The sequence below is a fragment of the Micropterus dolomieu genome, linkage group LG08 (assembly GCF_021292245.1).
Source record: "Micropterus dolomieu isolate WLL.071019.BEF.003 ecotype Adirondacks linkage group LG08, ASM2129224v1, whole genome shotgun sequence".
Taxonomy (NCBI): Eukaryota; Metazoa; Chordata; class Actinopteri; order Centrarchiformes; family Centrarchidae; genus Micropterus; species Micropterus dolomieu.
In genome coordinates this window covers 4,540,074-4,557,907 of record NC_060157.1, presented here as the reverse complement: position 1 = coordinate 4,557,907, position 17,834 = coordinate 4,540,074, and the positions used below count along the sequence as shown (strand labels likewise).

Sequence of the window (17,834 nt, the reverse complement as noted above, 5' to 3'; positions counted from 1 at the left end):
GTGGATAGAAGGTCAGAGGCTACAGACACAGGAGGGTTGGTTAGCCTGTTGACAGGAGCAAACAGGGCACGTGCATAATTAGTGTTTTTGGTGATGATATCAGCGAAAAAAGACCGCCTCAGCTCTACATTATAAATGCGAAGTCTCTCTTTATAGATGTCATAATCAACCTGGAGATTTGTTTTCCGCCACCTGCGTTCAGCTTTTCGACTCTCTTTTTTGAGTTCTAACCAGCGTGGCATTTCTCCATGGCAGAGACCACCTTCACCTTGGTTAGTGCAATGGCATCAATAACATTTGTAATTTTACAACTTAAATTATCTACAAGCTCATTGACTGAGACCCGTAACAGGGCAGGTGTCGAGGAGAAAGCCTCAATAAATTTTTCACTAGTGTTTTCAGTGATAAGCTTCTGTGATTACTTCTGTTCATTTGTGTGCGCGCAGAAAACACTGGAATAATCAGAGAGAGCAACATCAGTCACCACAACCTTGGAAATGTCCAGACCCTTGGAGATGACTAAGTCCAAAGTGAAGCCCCTTATTGTGTGTGGGCTCCGTCACATGTTGGGTCAGTCCATAATTATCAAGAACACAATACAGTTCTTTAGTCCCTTTGTCCTGGGGGTTGTCAACATGGATGTTAAAATCACCAATAATAACCATAAACCCTCAAAGGACTTTACAAGACAATGCAGACATAACAGAAACGATGTGGTCCAAGAAATCCTCTTGACAAAAATGATGTGACATTAAATTACTCGCCATACATTCCCTGCTCTTTGATTCATGCAGAGAATGTTTGGCGAGGAATAATGTGATCCCAGTGAGCAACTTAATAAGGTGAAAGTGACAATATTTACCTCTCAAGTTTTGCATCGCCTTTCTTTATTTCACACTGGGTTGAGTAGGAAAAAACAGACGGGATTAAATCAGGACTACTGAAGTCCATGGATACCTCTCCTGTACAAAAAGTTAGGTCTGTTAGTGTAACAGTTAAATTGAGTCTGAGTTCGCTATAACTGCTAAGCTAAACGTTAGGTTACCTAACTAGCAAGACAATGTAACGCAACTGAACCAAGGTAACGTTAAGGTAGCTTGTAAGCTAACTTGTCTCAGACATGTACATTGCTCGGTATTCTATTGTTAGATAAGTGTACAACTTAATACATTAGAGTTTTTTGTTGTAAGCTAAACTGAGTGATGTGGGTGATTTAGCGCAATTTACCTGATATGAAGTGAGAACTGCAGAGTTACTACTACTACTATTTTACTACTAACGGTACTTCTAACTACTTATTCTACTTCGTCTTCTAATTCCAGGCAGTGTGGATGCCTTTATAGCACATTGCTGCCTCCCACAGGGCAAATATATTCCCGGTTATAATCCAATTATTCAAGTCAGCTGCCAGTCAGCAGCTGTCAGCTTCTGCATCCGACATGCGCAGTTGCACCTGCGTGACGTCAGTGTGACATAGTGTGATAATTCCCCTATATGGCAGACATCTGGGGCAAGTAGTGGACTACTACTCTACTACTACTACTCTGCCTCTCTCTCTCTCTCTCTTTCGTGAGACCCCCACGAAGCTCAGATTATAACTCGAACCCTTTTTGTCGCGGAGTGATACGGATCTGTGCAAAGGAATTTGACGTCATACCCGTTCTATACGCTCATTATATCACTACCATGAACAATCCGATTGCTTGATTTGACCTACCTGGTTTATAATTGTTTATTTTCATCAAATTTATAGTTACAGTTGTATTCCAGGAGTATTAGAAGACATTCAATTGTATTATGATCTACAGGATGATGGTTTTGATGGTGATATTGCTACTAATATATAGATTTTATACCAAGTGAGGATGAAAATATATTTTCCTTCATTGCATCTCCCTTTACTCTTTAATAGAGTATAAATTGGTTTATTTACAGTTGATTGATATCCCTGAGCTTCTGACTTCTCAAAGGAGACCAGAATTATGCACATAAGCCTAATGGTTGAGGAGTTATTCCTGATTCATTTTGGGTATGTTATTGGGTATGCGTTTTTCCTGGAAATAGGTGTCTGCGTTTAAGGGGTCTAATCAGGCAAAATAAGTGAAAACATTGTTTGGTGCACCACTGTCAAGGAAAAAAAAAAGTAAAAGTTTTTAAAAAGTCAATTACTTTTTTGTCTGATATTTGACTTTTTATTGCAAATTTAATATGAACATAATTCCTATGGCGACTGGGTTAAATCAAAGAAGCAGTGATGACACAGAAGCTTGCCAAAGAAGGAAAGGAACTGGGAAGTGACAGCAGTACAATCTAAACCTGACAAAACATGTAAAAACTAGAAAATACATTAAAGATGAATAGTGAAAGAGATAAGTTAAGGGATGAAAAGAAGAAAGATAATATGGGACAGAAAAGAGAATGGTATATGCAGAACACTATCTGAACCCTCCTCTGTACTGTAATTCTCTGTCCCAGTTCAGAGAAAACTGTGCAATTAAGACAGCAAAGCATGTGTGTCACTCACCAACTGAAGACTCTTATCACAGCTGGAGCTGCATTAAATGTTTAACTGACATCTTTGTCACATCCCTCAAATTATTGTTTTTGTGTTTTATCAGTTAGTGTCTTTCATGTCATCTGTAATTTTAAAATGGTGGTTGAAGATGGCAGCCCATATTAATTTATTTATATAATTAGTAATTCACAGTGAAAAGCACCAGAAACTATAATGTATGATCGGAGTACTCAAAGATGGATTTTGTTTGTATCAAGACATATAGGTGCTGTTCAACAGCTTAGGCTGAACTTGTTGTCTGTACCTGACAGCACAACAAAAATCTTTTTTATATCAAATGTATTTAAAAAAAATCTGTTTTTGAAAATCGCTATAAGAGATGCAACACAGTACAATGGATATGATTCACCACTAGCCTCATTAACAGGTTATCGTGCTTAATTGTCTATTTTACTAGTATTTAAAATTTTTCTTGCAAGCAATGGAGTCGCCCCATGCTGGCCATTAATAAGACTGCAGGTTAAATGCGCTTCCGCAATGGTCTGCACATGGATGTGTTCACACGTTAATCGCCAAATAGGTTTCAAGCGTACAGCCAGTGCAGCCACAAATTTTCTGCTGCATGCAGATCGTCATGGTCATAGACATCTGACAAAATACAGGTGAAACTTGAAAAATTAGCATATCGTGCAAAAGTTCATTTATTTCAGTAATTCAACTTAAAAGGTGAAACTAATATATAGACTCATTACATGCAAAGTGAGATATTTCTAGCCTTTATTTGATATAATTTTGATGATTATTGCGTACAGCTTATGAAAACCCCAATATTTGATTATTTCTTTTCATGTGACAACACTGAAGAAATGACATTGGTGGTACTCTGTTAATTCTACTGCAACCACAACCTGGATGGAGTAGATTATACAATCCAGAATCCTCAGATACTTTCAGGTTCACATGGTTTACAGTACCTTCACTCAGACATACAGCACTTGTCCAAGAGGCTAATCTTATCTGAAAACATCATCAGTGTGTATGGTTTCATCTGCCTCTGAGACTGTTTGGTCCTGGTCTGGTCATCTTCACTGGGAGGCTGCTGAGCCTGGTTCCGGGCAGAGTCAGTTAATAGGACAACTAGCTGTACGGCAGTAAAGCTATCTGCCTATCAGAAAACTTTGTAAAGTGCAGGCACTTTTAGCAACACAACACAGGGAAGACAAAGAATGTCACCTCCCTCACTTTAAAAGTCTCCTTTAGTCACTGCCTCGAAATTGTCAAAAGTCAGTTAGATTTAAACACGCAGAACTCAAGCCGGTTCATCGCACTTGTGACATATGACATACAGTAAATCTGTTGCTGTAACTTAAGAGATAATTACACATTAGGAGAACGGATCTAAAAATATAAAAAGAAATTGGTTGATAAAGTGTCATCAGAGCAATGACAAGAACAAGAATGACTCACAGTCAGCTATCCTTCTATCTCCTGAGACAATCATTTTGCTTTTTGACTTCGTTTTCTCTTTCTTTTAATTTCTTTGACTTGTCTGTCTTCCTCTTTCTGTTCCTTCCTTTCTCTTTTGATTTGTCTCTCTCCAACCATTTGCCTCACTCTCCTCTTCTGAACAATAACTTGGACTCTAGATCTAAAATTGTCGTTTGCTTCCCTTAATGCAGTTTCCATGGGTAGCACAGCATGTCTGATCAGAGATGAAAGGTTGCTGCTCCATTCTCATAACCAAAGGAGATAGGATAGGGGTAAAATGATGGAGAGGATGATAAGAGAGGAAAGGAGGAAGCTTGAGGGGGAGGAAAGAGGTCAGGAGTGACCAAAGGGAGGGGAAGCTCAAGATGTTGAAAAGAAGCTCTGAATCCACATTGAAAATCCTGTGTTGCTGCTGGACTTTATTATCCTTTGATATCCATTCAGAAGTGTTTCTGAAGGTGTGCAACAGTATATTTAGAAAATGCATTTTGATTGTCATTGAACTTCGCATTTTGCCATTCAGCAAATGTTTCCTGAGAAGAGGAAAGTTATTGAGAGATTACAGTAAGAAAGGACGAGTGAAATTCACCAGATTGGAAGAATAAGAAAGAGACAAGGTGTTGAAATGAAACAGCAATTTTCTACAAACTGAAAATGAAGCAGTTGATAAAGGCAGGGTAGGTAAATTTGAGAACCTAGCAAGAAACTGCTGGATTTTGAAAGTATCCAACAGTGAAACTCCCACCGCGTCCCTTCTGGGCTCCTTCCAAAGCCACGCCCCCAAAACATGTGAACGCGTGTTGCCAATACCGCTGGAGGACGAGCGCAGTGCAGTGGCTCACATCAGGGGTAAGAAAACATCTAACTTTATCATTATGAAAATAAACAACTAAGCTGTTAGTACTCACTATCAAGCTAGCATATTAATATTGGATAGGTTTAAAAAGACTTACTTTGATTCAGTAACGTGCTGGCTAGCTAACTGTTAGCAACAGGTAGCTGTGCTAACAGCTGCGGTAACATTAGACAATGCTAAAAACAGGCTGATACACATTTTCGTATTACCATCAGTTACACTACACGAACGTGAATTTCGTGTTAGACTCATAAGATGTATGTGGTTTTGCATGTTTGAGCTTCCATGGTGACAGCATTATTGTCTCTGATGAGGACTGCACCCCAGAGCCAAGCACAGACCAGGACAGGACCGGGGTCGAGGCAAAGCAGAGGAGGGAGGGCTGCCAGGGTCAGAGGAAGGAGAGGCAGAACGGGGAGGACGAGGTGCAAGCTGAGCAGCACATCTTCTAGGACCTGCGTCGAGCTTCACACTCCAACAACGGAAGGTTTATTTTCTCTGTTAATTTGTGATAAGTTCACACTCCCTTCTAATGAGTTGAACGAGGTATGATGAGTAGGTGGATTATTTTTCATAATTGTGTATGAATCTGTGTTTATTGACAGATATGTAATGTAGTAATTTAGTTGAAAATGAGTGATGTGCAAAAAGGGGCTTTATTGATTGACTTAAATAATTCATTTCAGTTACAGGCTATGGTAACAAGGTTTTGTAATTGATGTAAATAACTATGGAACAGCCATCAGGAGCAACTTGGGGTTCAGTGTCCTGCCCAAAGACACTTGTACTACAGACTCAGACCTCCTGAGCCACAGCACAAACCACTGATAAGTTCGGTAACACTTTCTATGAAGTTCATTGCTATAATGACATATTTATTCATAACACAATATAATGCTTCCATAAGACCTTATAGCAATTGTTATAATCACTTAAAAACATGCATTAGGCTCTATTAAAGTCATTATGACTTTTTGATTTAATGTTTTAATAGTAATGCCATATGGACAGGCCCTAACAGATGCAGTGGACAATTGGAGTTTTACAAAACATTAAAGGACATTTAAAAGTAATTGAAAGGGAATACTCTTTGGGCAGTTAGGGTGGGAATCTCTTGGCACCTCAAGATTCGATTTGATTACAGTTCAGAGGGCAGCGATCCATCTTGATGCATCTTTTTTTCTGTGATTTCTGGATAATTACTAAGCATTTAATTTGCACATTAAAAAGAAATGTCTCCTCAATTGCTTAAAATGACTAGTTTACACCCCTAATTTACTTAACTAGCCTCAGCTACTCCGTGGTCACCAGCATCCTTCCTTTAACAACCAGTTGTCACTGCTCTGGAAAATGAAATATAATTTCACTAGGAAGGACAACGCCACAACAATGTGTGATTTAGAGGTACACGCAAATATGGAATGCATGGATTATGGAGGATGGATTAATGCATGTAGAGGGGAAGGGTGATGGTGGAAGAAGGATGTCGTCTGATAGGCTGGTCTGAGAGGGTGTACAGAAGACCGGGCATGGAGAAGTGTGTGGGGGTTCCGTCTCGGAAGTGTTTTCGCCCGAGCTTATTTCAAGCCCCCCAGACGGTACCTAGATGAGACATGAGAGAGCTGTGCCCTGATTGAACAGGAAGAAATGAGGGGTTGAAGGGAGCAGGGATGGGGGATGAAGGGATGAGGGAAGCAGGGATGGGGGGGTGAAGGGATGAGGGGAGTGGGGAAGAGGGGATGAAGGGATGAGGGAAGAGAGGATGGAGGGAACAGAAGATGAGCGGATGTGTGTAGAGATGAATAGATGAAGAGAAAGGGAGGGTGGGTCGAGTGATCTGAAACAGCGTGCTGTTGAGCATGTGCTGTTGAAGGTGGATTGTTGTCTGTCTTGCATCAAGCGATCTGAAACAGTGAGCTGTTGAGCGTGGATCGTTGTCTGTCTTGCTTCGCGCAATAAGAAACAAGTGGGGCAGGCTGAGCGGTATATGTAGCCTGACAGGTGATTGGAGGTGTGGTTGAGGCGTGGCAAGTTAACTTCATTTAACTTAACTATCAGGATGTAACATTACAGTCTGTGTACAGGACACCAGTTTAGCTTGAACCTGATGTTCTCATTCCTTGACAAGTTGGGTAATATTGACACGCAACTAATTAACATTGCTCATTCCTAATTTAGGTAAAGTTAACCTTACATTTCAGGCAGTTCAGGGGCCGTTTTACTTTGAAATGTGGAAATGACGTCATCGGCGGGCGTCAGCAGGCATTATTACGTGGTCTCCAAAAACAGCCGAATGACATGAGTCGATTTTCTTTCCATCGGCGGAAAGTTTGTTTCAAAACTCCATGTGTGAAGAACTGAGATCAACAAATACAGGTGGGACTCACAAATGCCTGTTGTTGAAAGTGACAAATACTTTTCAACAATTTGTAAATTAAAACTGGACTCACAAATGCCTATTTGAAAGTTGTAAATGTTAGGAAGATATTCACAAATGTGCTTCATTTATTTGTGAGCTGTTAAATATATTCAGATATTTTTAATATTTGTGGAATTTGTTTTCTATTTGCAAAATATTTGTGAGTTTACAAATCTTCATTTTGTGTTTGTGCAAAGTGTTATATATTTACAGATTACACATTTACACACAGATTGCTCATCTCTTCACACAAATAATACTGAAACATAACTACCCCCATAGCGGAGCAGGGGAACCAGGGAGTTCAGGCGGGCGGCCCAAGGGCGGAGCAGGGGATCCAGGGAGTTCAGGCGGGCGGCCCGAAGGCAGGACAGAGAGGGAGCAGGAGAGTTCGGGCGGACGTCCCAGGGGCAGGGCAGAGAGGGAATGTGGAACCTGAGGAGGGCGGCCCAAAAGCAAGGCAGAGACGGAACGTGGGATCTCAGGAGGACGGCCCGGCGGCAGGGCAGAGAGGTAACATGGGTCCTGAGGCAGGCTTCCAAGGGGCAGGGCACCGGGGCGGCAGAGAAGAAGTAACCTCTCCGGAGGTCGGGCTAAGGGGTGACTGGGATCAGGGCGAGACCTCTAAAGAGGCTGGAGAGTTGAGCTGAAGGCCGAATGGAACAAGTGGGTGTTTTTTCTGCAGCCCTGAGAGGACTACAGACAGCTGTCTGGAGCATTGGGCAGGATCTAAATGCAAAATTACACCCATCTAATCAGCCTGAAATATGAAATCCCTTGTGATTAATATGAATAGATTCAACATTTTTTCACAAATGAAGTTCCATTGATGGAGTAAACTTATTTGATTAGGATCCTCTTTACACCGGATGGAACAAATGAAGAACTTGATCGTGAAAAAGTGTCTTGAGCAAGTGTTTCATCCAGAGAAAGCTGGATTCATCCACAGTGGCTGAGCCTCAACTACAGACTTTACTGCAAAGTCATACAAATGTTTTCTGTGCAAAATTCCATAGAGCACCTCAAAAGCATCAGTCTTGTACTAGTATAATACTAACACACAAGCTGTAGTATAAAGGTAAACATATTGAGTATTTTAACAGACTTGATAATATGTTGTGACAAATTGCTGTCGTGTTGTGGTGATTTGCTGTAGTGTTGTGCAATTTGCTGTCGTGTTGTGGCAATTTGCTGTCAAGTTGTGGCGATTTGCTGTAGTGTTGTGCAATTTGCTGTCAAGTTGTGGCGATTTGCTGTAGTGTTGTGCAATTTGCTGTCATGTTGTGGCGATTTGCTGTAGTGTTGTGCAATTTGCTGTAGTGTTGTGCAATTTGCTGTAGTGTTGTGCAATTTGCTGTCATGTTGTGGCGATTTGCTGTAGTGTTGTGCAATTTGCTGTCAAGTTGTGGCGATTTGCTGTAGTGTTGTGCAATTTGCTGTCATGTTGTGGCGATTTGCTGGTTGTGGCGATTTGCTGTAGTGTTGTGCAATTTGCTGTCAAGTTGTGGCGATTTGCTGTAGTGTTGTGCAATTTGCTGTCATGTTGTGGCGATTTGCTGTAGTGTTGTGCAATTTGCTGTCGTGTTGTGGCGATTTGCTGTAGTGTTGTGCAATTTGCTGTCATGTTGTGGCGATTTGCTGTAGTGTTGTGCAATTTGCTGTCATGTTGTGGCGATTTGCTGTCATGTTGTGGCGATTTGCTGTAGTGTTGTGCAATTTGCTGTCATGTTGTGGCGATTTGCTGTAGTGTTGTGCAATTTGCTGTCGTGTTGTGCAATTTGCTGTCAAGTTGTGGCGATTTGCTGTAGTGTTGTGCAATTTGCTGTCATGTTGTGGCGATTTGCTGTAGTGTTGTGCAATTTGCTGTCATGTTGTGGCAATTTGCTGTAGTGTTGTGCAATTTGCTCTCGTGTTGTGGCAATTTGTTATCGTGTGGTATGATTTGGTGTCATGTTGTGGCAATTTCCTGTATTGTTTTACTAACGTTTTACGGACAGATACTATCGCAGACCGTCCGAGTGGACAAACACACAGCAAATAATGCAACTACTCTCAGCTCGGTTACTGCTGCAACAAAGCTAACAAAACTAACTTGTTGGGATCAGCCATCACAAACATGACAACAAATTGCCAAGACAGTAGTGAACTATCCTTTGTGTAAAACAGCAAAGGTAATGTTACTCACCAGTCGAGCAGAAAAAGAGCGGCCTCTGTGTTGGATTTCATTCCTTTCAAATCTCACTGCATTGAAATGCCTCACTGATAACATGCCTGGTCATATCAGACTAAGAATCAGCTTTATTGCCAGGTATGTGTACACATACGAGGAATTTGACACCAGATTGTACATTGCTCACAATGTCCTTACTTATACAATAATAAAATAAGACACAGGCTACAGTATAGAGAACACATACATACACGCTATAATAAAAAACAGTATAGACAGATTGCACACTGCTCATTGCACTATTGTCTCAAAGGATGCGGAAATAAATTATTATTATTATTATTATTTACATGTCGGAGGTGGATGAGATGTATAGGTGCACATAAACATACATGCATACATGTACACAGTGCGATGGAGCATAGTGCAAAAGATGCTGGAATAAAAGTATTATGTGCAGGTGTTACTGTATGTACTTGAGGTAGGAGGATGTGATATACAGTATATACAATATGACAATATGAACAGTATGAAGAGCTCTGAAATAGAGAACGGCGAGAATGATGAATAAATAATAGGTGGTAGTCACTAAACAGGTGGCTGATTAGAGCCAATTAAGGGTGAACCAAGACCTGGAGTTCTGCATGACTGCATCTAATGTACGTTTGTGCATGTATGTTATTTGCCTGGACAGCCAGTATTATCATGGATGTATTCTTGTGCACAAATATAATTTATTATTCAATTTGAAGAAAGTAATAGTACCATTAAAATAAAAAACTGTGACTGAATCACAAAAATTATGCTGTTTTCTCCTCTAGCACTCTTATAGCACTACTATTACACAGTATGTAGCTGCAGTAAAATGTATGGGCACTGCTATATGTAATAACTGTCCTTTTATTCCAAAGGTTGTATAGAAAATAATGAAAGTATACAATAAAGCTGTGGAGGGCAGGAGTAAATGGACCCGGTTAAAGAGTAATCGCCCCTAAGGGACGCTCTAAAAAGTAAAGCAAACACACTGGCTAACAGGCGGGAGACCATTTCCTTTGTCAACACTACACCTGGCAGAAACAGAGCAAATCTTAGCGCAAGAAGGGGCTGTTTGAGTTTGAGGGACAGTATAAAAACATCTGAACATGAAATTAAAAAGTCATGCTCTCAAATTGAAAGACCAAGCTCTTGAATCAACATAGGAAAATAATCCCATAGGCATGGAGCTCCATGGCTGCTCAGTGACTACCTGCCTTCTGTACATCTGAGACTCATTCCACTAATCAAGACTCTGCAGAATATCAACCCCGGCTCGTCACCAGATTGTTCTGTTTACCAGTGTGGTAACTATGCTATGACCAAGTCTCCATGTTTGCTTCAAATGTTTTTAATTCATGTGTTGTTTCCCTGTGTTCCAGTTTACTCCACTGCTGTGCCTTTGTCAAACTATATGACTATTTTTATGAACATTAGGTCAGCTGTTACTGGATCTATTTGCTGCTATGGCAGACTTCTCCACTGAGACGCACGGACCTGCCTTGCTCTCCACCATGTCAAACCGGCACCTAGATCAACTCACACTGCCTACTACTCTACTCACTGCAACATCCAATGTATTTTTTGCAATAAGGTCCCACTCGATGCTCTGCTCACTTCTTTGCCCTGGCATAATGGTGCTGCTGCAATCAATTGCTGTAACTGCTACTGATGATTCATGTAGCATTTCATTCACTTCCACTCCAGCATCCACCTGTAGGCTTGAGTCTATGTTCCCTTCAGCCGGAAGTTATTTTTATCACTTTCCTGAATGTGAATGAGTGAATGCGCGGAAAGTTTTATTACTACATGAAATATTTGACATTTCAAGTTATTTTACTGGTACAGAGTGAAGATTTTCACAGTTTTGACCTGATCTCAACTGCCTTTAGGATGCATGCTTGCCTTCTCCAGACACCTTTTGGGGGACTTTATAATTTAATATCATTGCTGAATCTGCTGGCTTTAATTTTAATTTATTTAATTAGAGGGAAACAAAACATTATTTCCATAGCTGCCAAAGGTAGAAAGCTTTCTTTCTTCTACAAGAAGCCCTGCTGTTGCTGGCAACAGGTCAGATCTACCATGCAAATACAACCAATGCAAAAGCATTAGAGTTAAACCAAGTGGACCTTTGCCTTTCTGATGGTCCGGCCCATGTCATGGGAGCAACTATTTACATAATTGTCAAGGAGAAGGGTTCTGAGTCCCATGCTCGCAGCAGAGTGGAAAAATGCCGAGCCCTGGCTTTCAGCTTATCAGCAAAGGTCACAGCTGATTTTCAATGTGTGCTTAGTCTATCTAGTGGTCTATACATCATTCATAGGATGGAAGAGAGGGAGACAGAGTGGAAGAGGAGGAAGTCGAAAGAAAGACAAAAGAAAAGTGCAAAGAAGCAGCTAAGCTCTAAACAAACAGTCTTCCTCTGCCTGTTTGTTGACTTGACAGCCCTACTATCAAGGTCAGGGGACATGTCTGAACCCCAGTTCTGTCAGGGAGGCACTGATTTTTCCCCCTCTTTGTTCCAATATCAGGTACCGATCAAATTTTTTTACACCAAAACCAGTGTAAAATCTGATTGGGATGGTATTTATGCGTTTAATCTAGGGTGTAGGGTGTTTAACCCAGAGTACCTGAAGTCAAACCAAGTCAAATCAGAAAACAAATGTCATGAACATAAATTTAAATACATACACTTAAACATTTGGAGCATAAATCTACATAGAAAATACATAAAACAGTTTTTCAAATAGTTACATCTTGCCCAGAATAATATTAATAATGATAAAAATAATCACATTTAGACTATTTCTTCAGTAACAAAAGCAATTGAGTTGATTGTCTGCATGGCTAACAGGAACTGCAAACATTGTCACAGTGTACTATTTTAGCAGGTAGTATAATCTGCATACTTTACTATTTTACGCTAGCAGGAAATGATACATAACGTGACGTTGAAGTAGGTCCACACTGCCAATTCAACTTTACAAAGAGAAAGTGAAATGTCAAAGATTTAATACTTTTTTAATAGTGCTTGTTTTTCAGAATCTATTTGGAGCTGTTTCACCATCACCCACAACTGATTTAATGTTTTTTTTCCTGCAAGCAGGTCCTCCATTTTCTTTGTGCATTGCATTTTGGGATAATAGTGTCCATTAACACTACACTCAAAAAACATAGTATTTAATATGCATACTGGTTATATCATTTTGTCATTTTCCCAGCATGAACACTCACAGCAGAATTATACTTAACTGTTTCACCAAAAGCATGATGTAGGCCCAAATAAAAGCCTAGGGTACATAGTGAAAGAATCTTGAGGCTGTATCTTCAGTGGAGATGTTTCAGTTTTTCTCAATGAATTTGGCACATTTATTGAAACAAATTTACAGTTGTGAAAAACTCAGTAAAAAAAGTACAATCCTCACACCACGTGTTACATTCAGCACACCACTCTGTGACATGCAAAAGGTGATTTCTCAATCAAAAGAATTAACTCATGTTTCAAATGTAAACAAATCCATCAATTAATATATAATTGTAATCAAAACAAAAGGTTCCTTTATCATTGTTTAGACCAAGACAGTCAAAATGCAAAGTTATCTTGTGAAATGACAGCGTACTCTGAAAGTATGTCAGTTACCCACTATATAATATTGTCAAAACTAAAACATACGTTGGCAAGTCATTTCTTACCAACCCCCTCTCATCCCTGTAAAGAGTTTCCAGGAAATTGAGAAGATGTTGTGTGTTATAGGGCCCAATGATGGTAATGTGGCTAAGTACACCATTGTCACATATGGCAGCACACATTGTAATGTTCCCTCCATGCTGGACTGACACATCAACAGTGGCTCGGTGACCAAGTCTTGGTCAAGTTGAATGCTGCCTCGTCAACAAACACAAAAATGTATGAATTCTTACCTGTACATACTGGTACCTCAGCTCCTTCACTCTCTCACCATTCCTCTCAAAAAGGTACCTTGTTGAGTTGCTTCATTGCAATGTGATACCTCTTCAGCACTAATCATTTGTGGAGAGCCTAACAGTGTTGACATTTTGAAAAATGCCATCATCTTGTATGACTGCATTGAATATCTTTTAGCCTAATAGCCTTGTTTGCTACAACCATATAACTAATTTCAACTTCTTGTTGAGCAGTGATATTCTGCCACCACCACGGGGCAGACACTCAATCCTAGACACTGTGGATCGGTCCAGATTAGGCTGCACTCTCCGACCAGCCTCTGTCATACTTAGGCCATAGTTGATTACATGATCTATAATTGTTGCCTGTATCTCATTTGAGATTTCTCTATGTCTTTGCCTTTTTCTGGCTCTTCCTCATCCTCTGTGCCACCTCTCCCCCTCACCATACCCCCTCGGACTCTAATGCCCCTTCCGCTTGCACAGGCAGGCTCTTGGCCCGGTCTGTCTCCTCTATGCTCCATATTCCACAGCTGTAACATTCAGTCTTACCCTTGCAGTATAAATGTGTTTGAGAACTGACTGGTTGAATTTCACCTGTCAGCTAAATTGGACAGCAGTTGCGTTTGCTCTAAATTGTCAGGAAATTGAATTGTTCCCCATCTAGCCTAAGCCTGTCCATCTGACAACTAATATATGTGTGACAGGTTATTGTGATTGTGGTTGCTCTATTTAGCATGTAGAGATTTACACAATGAACATGCGTATACTTGCATTTGAGAGTAATACGATTCAATAGCAAATGAATACAAACTATTTTTATATGGAAGGCTTACTCAGTGTATTTTCTGCCAAAGCAATTATAACTGACTATAGTCATGTGAACAACTGGCCTAGTGTTAATATAAATAGTCATTTAGTTTGAAAAGTTTAATAGTCATTCAACGATTGTGCCAAAGTGATTGAGAAAAATTGTACTTGTATGGAAGGTTTATAAAGTTGAGATGTCACAATATTGCAATTACAGGAAACAATATTTCATGTGTATGAGGCATGGCTAGCCAAGACTTTAACTGTTAAAGTCAGTGTCTGCACTGATATCTACCCAAATTCTCAGGGGTGCGTTTCCAAAAAACATCGTTGCTAACTACTGTAGCAACTTCCTTGGCTGGAACTATGCAGTTGCGACGCAACGGTTTCCCAAAATCCTAGTTCGAACTATGGAGGTAACTAAGTTCGTAACTTACATGGTGCGAACAATCGTTAAGCCATAGTTCCCAAACCATAGTTCCGACAAACGTTCGTAACCACTGTCATTATCGGTTTAAGTCTATTAAACATAAAGCGGACCCCTGGCTAAACGACAACACAAGGGCCCTTAGGCAACGCTGCAGACAAGCTGAACGAAGGTGGAAGAAGGACAAGTTTCTTTGGGTTTATGAAGGGACAGTCATGTAGAGTATCAGAAGACTGTGAAGGTGGGGGTCCTACTGTATTAGTGCTTTTGGACCTGACAGCAGCTTTTGATACAGTGGACCATGCAGTCCTTCTTGCACGCCTTGAGCATTTTTTAGGCATTCAAGGCTCCGGACTTAAATGGTTTAGCTCCTATTTGACAAATAGGAGTTTCTGTCACATTGGGTGACTTCCCCTCATCATCATCTGCTCCTCTCTATTACGGGGTGCCCCAGGGTTAATTTCCTAATGACAGTGTTGCACTAAACTGCCTGCTTAATGGCATAAATGATATTAAGTTGTGGCTCTCTCGGAACTTTCTTAATCTGAATGAAGATAAAACTGAGTGTATTCAACGAGCTTCTTCCAACTTCGTCTCCTGGCTAAAGATAAGCCTTTTCTTAATAGGCACGATCTAGAAAAGGCTATTCATGCCTTTATTAGCTCAAGGCTAGATTATTGCAATGCTCTTTATGTTGGTCCAAGTCAAACATCCATCTTGCGTCTTTAGCTTGTGCAAAATGCTGCTGGTCGCTTTTTAACAAATACATCTAGAAGTGCACACATCTCTCCCGTTCTATTTACACTACACTGACTTCTGGTGCATTTTAGAATCGATTTCAAGATTTTGTTTGTTTTCAAAGCCTTAAATGGCCTAGCTGCGGAGTATTTTTGCAAGATTTTAACTTTGGGTGGGCAAAATCGGCTGTTGCAGTCTTCGGATCAATGGGCTTTAGAGGTCCCGAGGTCGAAGTACAAACTGCGGGGTGATCGAGCCTTCGCTGTTGCTGCCCCAAAACTCTGGAACAAGGTTCCCCCTGACATTTGCATTATAACGGATGTTGTTCATTTTAAATCAAAACTTATTTATTTAGAATTTTTTTCTATATGCAGTAGTGGTGCAGCAACTTCCTTCTTCTTCTGTTGGTTGCTGTAAAGTGCTATATAAATAAATGTTGATTGTTGATTAATGGTTAAGTTGCATGGTACTACAGCTCCTCACCTGTGGTTAGAAGCTTAGTTCACGGTGACTAGAAAGAAGAAAGAAAACGCAGTTTTACTAGGTGGAGGTAATGTGTGTAAGCAAGGGATGTGTCGCGGTGGCAGCCCGGCTGTTGGTGAGTGTCCTGTTTCTCCTTTCCCTCGCATTCTTGTTTTTTTCCTGTGCCTTCTCTCTCTCTCTCTCTCTCTGTGTGCTCTCTCCCTCTCTGCTCCGGAGCCCGGCTGGCTACCCACACCTGCACCTCGTTAACCTCCATCCCCGGCCGCCGCACCTGCCAGCCATCAGCCTCATCACGACCAGTATTTCTACCCCGGCTTTCCACTCCATCCTCGCTCGATCGTCGCAGCTCCTGACTTGGTGTCACTGCTTTGTTCTGGCTCTTTTGAAATTTCCCTTTGTTTCACGCCCTGGTTACCTGCTAACTGTGTCTGTCTGTTTCCTCCTGCCAGGTTCACTCACCTCTGCCTCCCAGCTCGGCCAGCCGGGCCAGCCTAAGCTCCTTCCGCTCCTCCAGATGCTCGGTCCCCCGCGTCCTCGCCTGCCACTCCCCTTCTTTCCTCCCGTCCCTCCTCGTCCCCCTCTTTCCTCATTAAACCTCTTTTGCAAATCCTCAGCGTTGCGTTTGGGTCCGTTCTGTCTCCTACCGTTACAGGATGTTCAATAATCTTGCTGTACAAACATATTTAAGGTGAAGTTTCTTTTTTAAATGTAGTTGTAAATCTACTTTTAAATGTATTTGTCAGGTCATGGGTAGGGTTGGGTTAATTCAGTACTAAGTAACTTGGTGTAGACCATCTACAAACAGCAGGTGTTTCTCTCACAGATTACCCATCTGTTCACAATTTAAATCATTTAAAATTAGTCACCCAGTACAAAGGTTAAAGGACAATACAGAGAATGTAAAGACAAGACTTTTAATATTACCTTCATGTATAAATTTCTAGGCCTATGACGAAGATGGGTGTTCTCTAGTCTTCATTACAAACATAAAATAAAAAGGGACAGCATAAAATTCATGAAAGTACTGTTATGAATAAATCCCTGAGAGGTTTCGTTGTCATTATAACAAAGAAAAATCACGGGATTTGAACGTGTCTGTCACAATACAGAATATTCACAAACTCCTCTTATCACACTGAGCTATTCTCAAGACCCTGCATCATTTGTGGCCAAGGGATTCATAATAGTGTTAAAGTGTTGAAATGAAGATACTTGCAGATTACACCTATTTTACTAAATGTTTTTTAATCGCTAAGTTTTAAATTTTTTCTTCTAAAATGTTGCTATTGCTATAAAAAAAGTTATATCCTATAGTTAGGCTAAATAAAATGATTAGGTTATATATTATATTGTTGATTTCATTAATACTATTGTTGATTTTCTTGGTATTACCGGTACGACTATAATATGAAACGCCTAAATAACAAGTTAGCATAATTAATATTGTGTTAGTTTGAACTATGTTGGTTCAAGTTAGTTCTAACCACAGTGGTACCAACAAGGTATGACAGTTTTAGGAAACGGTCATACTTTAGATGTTGGTTAGTTTAACGATGCATCGTACCGAGATAGTTCAGTGCTACTTTCCGTGGTGGTACAGGAAACGCACCCCAGATCGATAGATCAATTCAGCCTGCATCTGTCTCACTCACTCTTTGTCCTTCTTGTCCTTTCTTACCACCATACTCTTTCTTTCTACCGCCCTCTCTGTGCCTTTCTGCCTCTCTCGCTCATATCATTAGCTGATTACTCATCCATCAACATGAATTACAGAACAGCAGAAGCCAAAGGATAAACAAGCATTTTCCCTGCTCATCATTCAACCTTCTGTATGTATGTGTGTGTGGGTGGGTGGGTGTGTGGGTGTGTGTGTGTGGGTTTTTGTTGCGATTCCCCTCATACAATATTCAGGTTGTTGACATCACGATGCTGGCAATAAAACAAGTACACACAAACACACGCACATGC

The 17,834-nt window shown here is 40.6% G+C and overlaps 1 long non-coding RNA gene across 1 annotated transcript; it reads left to right on the top strand.

Moving 5' to 3' along the window:
* The first annotated feature begins 16,075 nt into the window (after positions 1-16,075).
* LOC123975582 lies at positions 16,076-16,479 on the top strand. Its single transcript, XR_006826094.1, has 2 exons — positions 16,076-16,223; positions 16,316-16,479. It is a non-coding gene; the product is annotated as an uncharacterized LOC123975582 (long non-coding RNA).
* The last annotated feature ends 1,355 nt before the right edge of the window (positions 16,480-17,834 follow it).